At 45.4% G+C, this 10,821-nt stretch overlaps 1 long non-coding RNA gene and 1 pseudogene across 1 annotated transcript; one reads left to right on the top strand and one right to left on the bottom strand.

Moving 5' to 3' along the window:
* Positions 1-1,519: 1,519 nt before the first annotated feature.
* LOC147984325 (uncharacterized) lies at positions 1,520-10,690 on the bottom strand (annotated as a pseudogene).
* Positions 2,552-5,859, top strand: LOC147984326 (uncharacterized). The gene is made up of 3 exons (XR_015615947.1): positions 2,552-3,474; positions 4,266-4,354; positions 5,594-5,859. It is a non-coding gene; the product is annotated as an uncharacterized LOC147984326 (long non-coding RNA).
* Positions 10,691-10,821: the final 131 nt, after the last annotated feature.

The raw sequence follows: 10,821 nt of genomic DNA, 5'->3' as shown, positions 1-10,821 counted from the left end.
CAACTTGAGGCATTGCAGCTTGCCCCTCGAGGGTGTAATGATTGTCCTGAGCACCTCACAGCATGAGCCTGTCACTGGCTCGCCATTGCATTGTTCCTGGACTAGCGATGCAATCAAGACTGCGTCACAGTCAGTGCGTCCATTCCCAGCACCAGGTAACGCCAAGGTCATAACGAGGAAGAAGAGCCAAACTGCCATTCTGCATGGTAATCGATTGTGATGTCAATAAGAAGAAGAAAGATTTCTAATGGGCGTTTGTATTCACTTTTGAGGAAATCGTTACTTCATCATGATCTCAATGTGTTCAGAATCCCCAAAACGGAAGCATATGCCCAAATTATCTAGTTGAAACTCAAACGCCATTCACAACAGGCACCATGAATCTGACTATGAACACGACCAAGGATTGTCACTTACGGTGTACTTTCTTCTCCACTCCACCGCCGGTGCTTGTCCTCGAATGAAGCTCGCTACACTCCTCGTACTACCGCTTTCTGAACGTGCATCGCTGCTATTTAAAGGAACACGATATGTAGAACAGTGAGCTGACGTGCAAGCACTACCCTTCATGAATTCGGCGTGGGCAGGAGGGTGGTTTGGAATTTGGTGCGGGGTAGGAGTAGTTTTGGTTATGCACGGTTTACGTGCTGCAGTACCAACGCCCGCACCCACTGACTCATGCTAATTGTAACACTGAATCATCAATCATGCGTACATAGAACTATCACTACTACTGCCAATTGTCCGCACCCACTTACTCATGCCAATTGTAACACTGAATCATCAATCATGATGCCTTCACCTCCCTCGTGTCACGCGAATTTTTTCCGGAGAGACAACCATCGATCGGCTTTTCTCCCGTAATGCTCGTGGTCGTGGGGATGAGCACTGGCCAGCCAATTGGACTGCAAAAAGGCCCGGGTCTCAGATTTTTTCTCCTGGAGCAGCACCCTTTAGGACAGTTGGGCCAGAAAATAGAAACTTATTGATTATCAACATGCGCATCTCTAAATAATGTTTGAAAAAGGATAACAGCTTTGTCTGGTTTGTACCATGCTTTGAACTGAAGCTCACCCAAAATAGTACTATATGTGATGTATTTCTTCCCTGTGTACATGTGTTGGTGCCAGAGTTTGACATTACAGTTCACAGCTTGTTTCTATACAGTTCTTTTGGACAAGGAACACAGAGGCTAATTTGAGGAATGCACAATGCCACATCGCAAACTTATTCTCTACAATCACATCTTTAGCCCCGGGATTTAGTCAAAAAATAACAGGTAGGGTAACCTGGAACCAGCCTGCTGATATGTCACTGCCTCCCTCACGGTACACTAGTCAGACGCACCATCGCCTCAAAAACCCGAATTCGGCAGGCAGCTTCTTGTGAAGGTCCAGTCAGCTTGTGCAAAAAACCCAAATTCGGTAGCTTCTTCTAAAGGTTTGGTCAGCTTGTGCAAAAACCCGAATTCTGTAGCCTGTGGTAAAGATCTGGTCAGCTTTGCTATTCAGCGGTTTCGCTATGCACCGCCACAGAAGAACTCTTCTGCTTTGTCAAAGAAGAAAGCCGGGATTTTCCTATGCAACATAAAAGCAGATGAAGCTTCGCCAGCCCTTTGCTTCAAGGGCCCTCCATCATCACCAGCTCGTACTCCTCTACCATCCTTTTGATTCTTGTTTCTGTTTAACTTCCCCTGAAACGCCTTTTCCTAACACTGGCCGCAAGCCTTTGCGGCTTGACCGTATCGACATTTCAGATAGTGAGTTTCTGATGTCCGGCAAGATATGAGCGTTGTGTGACGCTCTGAATCCGATGTGCCAGGTGTCTTCCAGTTATTTGTTGTCTTTGCCATGTCATGCATTTGCGTGTTGCATCTTGTCATGTCATTATGTGCATTACATCATCATGTTTTTAAAACTTGCATCCGTCCCGGTCTCCTCGTTCTCTCAGTTGTCCGTTCTGAGCCCAGACACACTTGCACGCGCCCGCGACACCTCTGAAATAGTATTTTATAAGTGGCCGAATTTTTTTCTCAGAATAGGATGAAAGTTGGCGTGTGGTCTTATTATAGTGTAGATAGACCGCCTATCAAGTTTCATCGCATTTGGAGTCTGTTTGATGCCCCAACGGATAACTATAGCGGCAGTATAGCCGGTCTTTTCGTGGGACGTTTTCGGTCTCCGGAAACTGTGCCGGGCTGCATCTCTCCCCTCTTCTCTCAGGCCAACCCGCTCTCCACAGTCCACCTAGGCCCATGCCTACCCCTCTTCGCGTCCGGAGCTGTCCGATGCGATCGCACGGTCCGAAAACCCCTCTTTGCACAGTGCATCGACCCCTGCCTGTGTCCGAAACTTACCTGAACCTGACCCGGACAGTCGTCACCGTTGGATCAGGATCATCCCCAAACATCTACAAAACATCATTGTTTTCTTATTTGGACTTCCTAATCTATTTTCCTTGACCTCCCGATTCTGATCGAAGGGACGAGTTAGCCCCTAACCTAATTTCATCGGGTATATATATAGTTTAACCCTAGCCTTGTCCCATCCATCCATCAAATCCTCCCCGCCGCTGCCACCCACTCTTCCTGGTTCCTCGGGATCTTGCCTGATCCTCTCGATCGAGCCACCCGACCAGCCTCCTTCCTCGTTATCCCCATCGGGCCAACTACCTCTCCCACCTCGGGATCCATCCCCATCCAATCAATGTGAGTGTCCTAGATCCAAAATTCCTCTCGATCTCTCCCCACCAACCACCGGCCCCCTCTGCTTCACTTCGATTCTCCAACAACCGAGCCCCTTGCGCACCACCTTGCTCGAGCAGATGAGCCCTGCCGCTGCTCTCCTTCCCTCCATCTCTCCCTGCTGCTCCCTCCTCTCACATCTCTCTCTTTCTCTCTGTGTCTCACAGGTTGCCATGGATGCCTGAACGCCTCCAGGACCCCGTCTGCCCCGCCGCGTCGCGGATCCGGCCACCAGGACCCTCCAGCGCCGCTGCCTCTGCCATGGACGCCAGGTCCCAAGGTCCCCGCGCCCGTCCTCATGGCACCCTGCATCCTCTTCGTCGCTTCGGAGCTCCTCACCTTCGCCCGCGTTGGCGCCATGTCCGCCATGCCGCTGCCTCCGCTTCGATCCGGCAGGAAATGGGACCCGAAGACCTTTCGCGCCTGGATCCTCCCCGAGCTCACCAGTGCCTTCGACCTCCCCGTCGCGCCGTTTTTCGCCGGAGTCCTAAGCAACGCTAGGCCGCCGCTGCGTCCTCTGCGTCGCGGCCGCGCCAAGGCTCCTGTTTCTTCGGCGTTGACCGCGCCAGCTCCCCTGCATCGCTCATTCCCCGCTTCAGGAACGAGACGATGAGCGCTGCAGCAACCGCGTTGACCGCATCGGTCAGATCCGGTCGGCCCGTGATGTTTCCCCGTCGGGCCAGTGCGCCTCCTCTCTGGCCCAGCTTTAGTTTCGGCCTGCTAGGCCCGATGTGAGCAGACCCCTCCAGATCCCCTGTTCCTGTTGGGCCAGCAAGTTTCAGCCCAGTGAATGTTTTTTTTTGTTCTGCGAATTTGCTAATTACCAGGGATTTACAGATTTGCAGAAAAACCCTTGCACTTCATGCATATAAAAACTCATCAACCATGCATCATATTAAAATGTTTTATATATGTAACTTGCTTAGAATTTTGCCTAGTTTCATAATATGCAACTTTCATGCATGTTAAAAATGTTTAAACTTGTTATTTGCTTTATTTTGCCAATTGCCATGCTAAAATGATTTGATTCATAACTAATTAACCGTAGCTCCAAATTTAACAAACTTTATATGTAAATGGGGTAGAAAAATGCCTAGTTTAACATGGTGGCTTTACTTTGCATGTTTAACAACTCTAAAATATGCTTTAGGCCAGAACAGTACCAAATCTAATATATGCTCATGAGAATTTTTCCGGACTTGTTGCTTGTTGTTTCCGGCCTCATTTAAACTTGCCTAGTTAGTTAGTTTTATTATGCTTCATATCTTACCATGTTTAACAACTTTTAATATTGTTGGGTACCTAAACGAGAGAGAACTAAATAAGCCATGTGGTGTTCCGTTAATATGCAACTCGTTGCATATTGTGCTCCACTTAATTTGTAGTATTGTTTGTGCACTTTGCCATGCCATGCCTCATTAAACCGGACATGCATCATACTTGATTGTGCATCATGCCATGCTTATGTGATGGTTGTTTACTATGTTGTTTGCTTCTTTCCGGTGTTGCTTCTTCGGGTTAGTTCCGATAACGTCGCGTTTGTGAGGATCCGTTCGACTACGTCTGTTTGTCTTCCTCATGGACTCGTTCTTCTTCCTTGCGTGATCTCAGGCAAGATGATCATACCCTCAAAATCACTTCTATCTTTGCTTGCTTAGTTGCTCGCTCTATTGCTATGCCGCGATACCTACCACTTGCTTTATCATGCCTCTCATATTGCCATGTCAAGCCTCTAACCCACCTTTTCCTAGCAAACCGTTGTTTGGCTATGTTACCACTTTGCTCAGCCCCTCCCCTCTTATAGCGTTGCTAGTTGCAGGTGAAGATGAAGTTTGTTCCATGTTGGAACATGGATATGTTGGGATATCACAATATCTCTTATTTAATTAATGCACCTATATACTTGGTAAAGGGTGGAAGGCTCGGTCTTATGCCTGGTGTTTTGTTCCACTCTTGCCGCCCTAGTTTCCGTCATACCGGTGTTATGTTCCTTTATTTTGTGTTCCTAACGCGGTTGGGTTATAATGGGAACCCCTTGACAGTTCGCCTTGAATAAAACTCCCCTAGCAAGGCCCAACCTTGGTTTTACATTTGCCTAACAACCTAGCCTTTTTCCCTTGGGTTTCCGGAGCCCGAGGGTCATCTTTATTTTAACCCCCTGGGCCAGTGCTCCTCTGAGTGTTGGTCCAAACTAGAGCCCCTTGCAACGCCACCTCGGGGAAACTTGAGGGTTGGTTTTAGTTGTACGGATTGCTCATCCGATGTGCCCCGAGAACGAGATATGTGCAGCTCCTATCGGGATTTGTCGGCACATTCGGGAGGCTTTGCTGGTCTTGTTTTACCATTGTCGAAATGTCTTGTAACCGGGATTCCGAGTCTGATCGGGTCTTCCTGGGAGAAGGAATATCCTTAGTTGACCGTGAGAGCTTGTGATGAGCTAAGTTGGGACACCCCTGCAGGGTTTGAACTTTCGGAAGCCGTGCCCGCGGTTATGGGCAGATGAGAATTTGTTAATATCCGGTTGTAGAAAACCTGACACTTAACTTAATTAAAATGCATCAACCGCGTGTGTAGCTGTGATGGTCTCTTTTCGGCGGAGTCCGGGAAGTGAACACGGTTCTTGTGTTATGCTTGAACGTAAGTAGTTTCAGGATCACTTCTTGATCTTATAGCTTGTCGCCTGCGCTTTGCTTCTCTTCTCGCTCTCAGTTGCGTAAGTTAGCCACCATATATGCTAGTGCTTGCTGCAGCTCCACCTCACTACCTTTTCCTACCCATAAGTTTAAATAGTCTTGATTTCGCGGATGTGAGATTGCTGAGTCCTCGTGACTCACAGATATTTCCAAACAGTTGCAGGTGCCGATGATACCATTGCAGATAACGCAACTGAGCTCAAGTGGGAGCTCGATGAAGATTGTGTTCGTTGTGTTGTTTCGTTTCCAGTTGATCAGTAGTGGAGCCCAGTCGGGACGATCAGGGATCTATGCATTTGGGGTTGTCTTTATTTATTTGGTTCCGTAGTCGGACCTTGATTGTATTCTGGATGATGTAATGCTATATTTATGTATTGTGTGAAGTGGCGATTGTAAGCCAACTCTTTATCCCTTTCATATTCAGTACATGGGATGTATAAAGATTACCCCTCTTGCGACATGCCTACTATGCGGTTATGCCTCTAAGTCGTGCTCCGACACGTGGGAGATATAGCCGCATCATGGGTGTTACATGCTGTCACCGGAATTATTGGCTCCAGAACCATCCGCGGCGACGGAATCTGAAGTGGCCAGTACCGATACTCTGCAGGACCTAAGCAAAGTGCCGATCATATCTGAGCTTATTTCTTGAAGTACCGCACTTCTATTCTGATCACAGCCGTAGCAGACAGCAATGAGAGCAGTAGTCAAGATGGGCATCAACTCTGGGTCGCTGAAGAAAGCAAAAGGCAGGTCGCACACCTGTTTCTCAATTCGTCAGAATCGCCCAATATTCTCTAGAAATTAAGAAAAACATGGCTACATAAAATAATTGTTTACCTTATGAAGTATTGTGGGGCTCTTACCCCATCGAAGAACTGCTTGATTCCCGGGATGGAACAAAGAGAAGTAGCCAAAAAGCAGTGTCGATTCTAGAAGCAGTAAACCGAACTGAAAAAAGGAGCACACACCTATTATCCAAAAATGCTGGCGATAGAATTGTTTCCTTGCGTCACTGTGGTATAATGTTAGCACATAAATGTCCCTTCAACTGGGTAACCAGAAGAAAGAAGAAGGAGCGATCGTAACACATAAATGTTCCTTTTATATTAATATGTATAAATTATCATAGCCGACCATCGAATAGAACTATCACTGTCAGTGCCAGAAATTCGCCTCATGCCCATATCGGTCTTTGTTGAATGGTTAGAAATGACAACATCAACTTCGCCTATGTGGTCTCAACATAGCCGGTCCCCAGCCCGGGTAAAGGAGGAGGGTTGTCATAGGCTTGGCGAGCCAACGTCAAAACTCAGCCACTCTTATAGAGATGAAACTCAGGAGAACATCGTTGGAACGTAACCCTCTTTTTCATGCGCCATACCGGAACCAAGGTGTGGTGTTAAGTGTGCAAGGGCCGGGGCGTCACCCCCTTGGTGGCGTGCCGTATCTTGATCTGGATATGGTGATAAGTGAGCAAGGATTGGGCCATCGCATCCTTAGTGGCGCGCTACATCGATGCCTGGGTGTGGTGAAAATGAGCAAGGTCTTCGCATTTGGCTCGACGAGTGCAAAGGGTAAGGAAGCTAGCCGAGCCTAGTAGGATCTGCTTAGCTTAGGTAACTAGAACATAGGGTCCCTAATAGGTAAGTTTCGGGAGCTAGTTGATACAGCGGTGAGGAGAGGTATTGATATCCTATGCATCCAAGAAACCAAATGGAGGGAACAGAAGGCGGAGGTGGAGGATACTGGCTTCAGCTGTGTTACACGCGTACAACTACAAACAGAAATGGAGTAGGCATCTTGATCAACAAGAGCCTCAAGTATGGAGTGGTAGACATCAAGAGGCAAGGGGACCGGATTATCATGGTCAAGCTGGTAATTGGGGCCTAGTTCTCAATATTATCAGGGCATAAGCCCTGTAGGCCACAATGAGAGCGCCAAGAGGGAGTTCCGGGAAGGCCTCGAGAACATGGTTAGTAATATACCTATTGGCGAGAAGCTCTTCATAGAAGGAGACCTCGATGGCCACATGGGTACATCTAATATAGGTTTTGAAGGGGTGCATGGGGTTTTTGGCTATGGCATCAGGAATCAAGATAGAGAAGATGCCTTAAGCTTCGCTCTAGCCTACGATATGATTGTAGCTAACACCCTCTTTAAAGAAAGAGAATCCCATCTAGTGAGTTTTAGTAGTGGTCAACACTCTAGCCAGATTGACTTCGTTCTCTCGAGAAGAGAAGACGGGTGTGCTTACCCCAATGAGTGCCCCAAGATTTCTATCAGAGAAACAAAGACGAGAACATGCATCAACCCCTATCCATAGATTACCCCAATGTCACCTCGGAAACCCGCGAGTTGAGTGCCAAAACACATATCAAGTGAATCAATATGATACCCCATTGTCACCACGGGTATTGATAGCAAGACATACATCAGCTCCCAAATCCATAAAAATATTCAATCCGGTAAAATGAAATCTCAAATGGAAAACTCAATTCTCAACAAGATAGATAGGGGTAAACATCATATGATCCGACTAGATTAACAAAGCCCACGATACATCAAGATCGTGACATCTCAAGAACACGAGAGAGGGAGATATTAAACACATAGCTACTGGTACAAACCCTCAACCCCGAGGGTGGACTACTCCCTCCTCATCATGGTGGCCGCCGAGATGATGAAGATGGCCACCGGTGATAATTTCCTCCTCCGGCGGAGTGCCGGAACAGGGTCTAGATTGGTTTCTCATGGCTACAGAGGCTTGCGGCGGTGAAACTTCTGATCTAGGGTTACCGCCGGGGGTTTTGTAATATTCGGAAATTTATAGTGCGAAGAGGCGGTGCGGGAGGCTACCGAGGTGGGCACAACCTACCAGTGCGCGCCCAAGTGGGTTGTGCCCTCCTCGAGGCACTCCTCTGGTACTTCTTTGGCCCAAGTTCTTCCTTCTGGTCCATAAAAAATCTCCGAAAAGTTCCGCTGCGTTTGGACTCTGTTTGGTATTGATTTTCTGCGATGTAAAAAATAAGCAAAAAACAGCAACTGACACTGGGCACTATGTCAATAGGTTAGTCCCAAAAAATAATATGAAGTTGCTATAAAATGATTGTAAAACATCCAAGAATGATAATATAACAACATGAATACTTCGTGAATACTTCATAAATTATAGATACGCCGGAGACGTATCAGACGCTTCTCCATACAATAACCAATAGCGAGACCTGGATACCCATATTGGTTCCTACATATTCTATGAAAATCTTTATCGGTCGAACCTTTATGGCAACATATGTAGTTCCCTTTGTCCGTCGGTATGTTACTTGCCCGAGATTCGATCGTCGGTATCTCCATACCTAGTTCAATCTCGTTACCGACAAGTCTCTTTACTCGTTCTGTAATACATCATCTTGTACCTAACTCCTTAGTCACTTTGCTTGCAAGCTTCTTGTGATGCTGATTACCGAGAGGGCCCAGAGATACCTTTCCATCATATAGAATGACAAATCCTAATCTCGATCCATGCCAACTCAACAGACATCTTCGGAGATACCTGTAGAGCACCTTTATGATCACCCAGTCATGAAGTGACGTTTGATACACACAAGGCATTCCTCCGGAATCTGGGGGTTGCATGATCTCATGGTCGAAGGAACATGTATTTGACATTAAGAAAGTAGTAGCAATAAACCGAACGATCATATGCTCCGCTAACGAATGGGTCTTGTCCATCAAATCATTCTCCTAATGATATGATCTCGTTATCAAATGACAACTCATATCTATGGTCAGAAAACCTTAACCATCTTTTAATCAACGAGCTAGTATAGTAGAGGCTCACTAGGGACTTGGTATTTGTTTATGTATGCACACATGTATTGAAGTTTCCGATCAATATAATTATAGCATGAATAATAAACTTTTATCATGATTAAGGAAATATAGTAATAACCACTTTATTATTGCCTCTAGGGCATATTTCCAACAACCGGTTGACTAGCAACACGGTGAGATGCGATGCTTGATGGGAAGGGATTTATCAGATTATGATTATATTAGTATTGGCAGAGATGGTTTTGTTTCTGTACATGCACAACCGGCTAGTGTAGCTCGGCTAATGATTTATCTCTCTAAAAATGAATAAAGAGGATAGTATTAAGCGGATGCAAAGGCGTACTGAGGAGTATCGTTCGGGAAGGAATGATATGCATGAAGCTATTGAAGATTTTGATGACATGGAGAAGCTTGGACAGGGGTTCTCATCAGCTGACCCACTTGAGGAAGTTGATATTGGTGATGGAAGTGTCCCAAGACCTACATTTATTAATGCTAATATGGGGGCTAAGAGGGAAGGTATGTGCATTACTTAAGGAATTTATCGATTGCTTTACTTGGAATTATATTGAGATGCCCGATTTGAACAGGGACTTAGTTGAACAATTGCCTTATAAATCTGGTTTTAAACCACATGAACAACCCCTTAGGCGATTCAATCCTAGTATATATGACCGCATCAAAGATGAAATTGATCGGTTGTTAAAAGCTGGGTTCGTGTAGATATGCGGAATGGATTTCTAATATTGTTCATGTTGAAAAGAAAAATACTAATAAGATTAGAGTATGTATTGATTTTAGGGATTTGAATAGGGCTACCTCTAAAGATGAATATCCTATGCCTATGGCCGACATATTGATTAATGATGCTTCTGGACATAAAGTAATCAATTTTTTAGATGGTAATGCTGGTTATAATCATATATTTATGGCCAGAAAAGATATGTTTAAGACTTCTTTTCGATGCCCTGATTTTGTTGGTTTATTTGAGTGGACTGTCATAACTTTTGGATTGAAAAATGCCGGCGCTACATACCAGTGTGCTATGAATCTGATTTTTCATGATCTTCTAGGCATCGTGTTAGAAATATATATTGATGATGTAGTTGTTAAATCGTATGGGTTTGGTCATCATTTAGCCGATTTGTGATTAGTTTTTGAAAGAATGCGTTGGTATGGGGTGAAAATGAATCCATTCAAATGTGCTTTCAGTGTGTCGACTGGTAAGTTCTTAGGTTTTATAATTCATTAGCATGGCATAGAGATTGATCCTAAGAAGGTAGAGGCAATCAGAAAATTGGAGGAGCCCACATGTAAAAGAGATGTGCAGAAACTGTTAGGGAAAATTGCCGTGTGTACATCTAACTTTCCATCTCCGCGTCATTAAAATTACCATTAAAAACATTCGATTTGCCATGTGCTCACACTTGATGTCAAGTACTTATCATTTTCGGATAAAAAAGACTCGTTTACTATCCACGTTGTGCACTCGGCTTCAATCAAATGCGCATATGTTTCTATCATTTTTTTACATATGATCACAAATAA

This window comes from Triticum urartu, chromosome 2A, assembly GCF_056163025.1.
Source record: "Triticum urartu cultivar PI428250 chromosome 2A, HENAU_Tu73, whole genome shotgun sequence".
In the NCBI taxonomy this organism is placed as follows: domain Eukaryota; kingdom Viridiplantae; phylum Streptophyta; class Magnoliopsida; order Poales; family Poaceae; genus Triticum; species Triticum urartu.
This window is presented reverse-complemented; position numbering and strand designations above follow the sequence as displayed.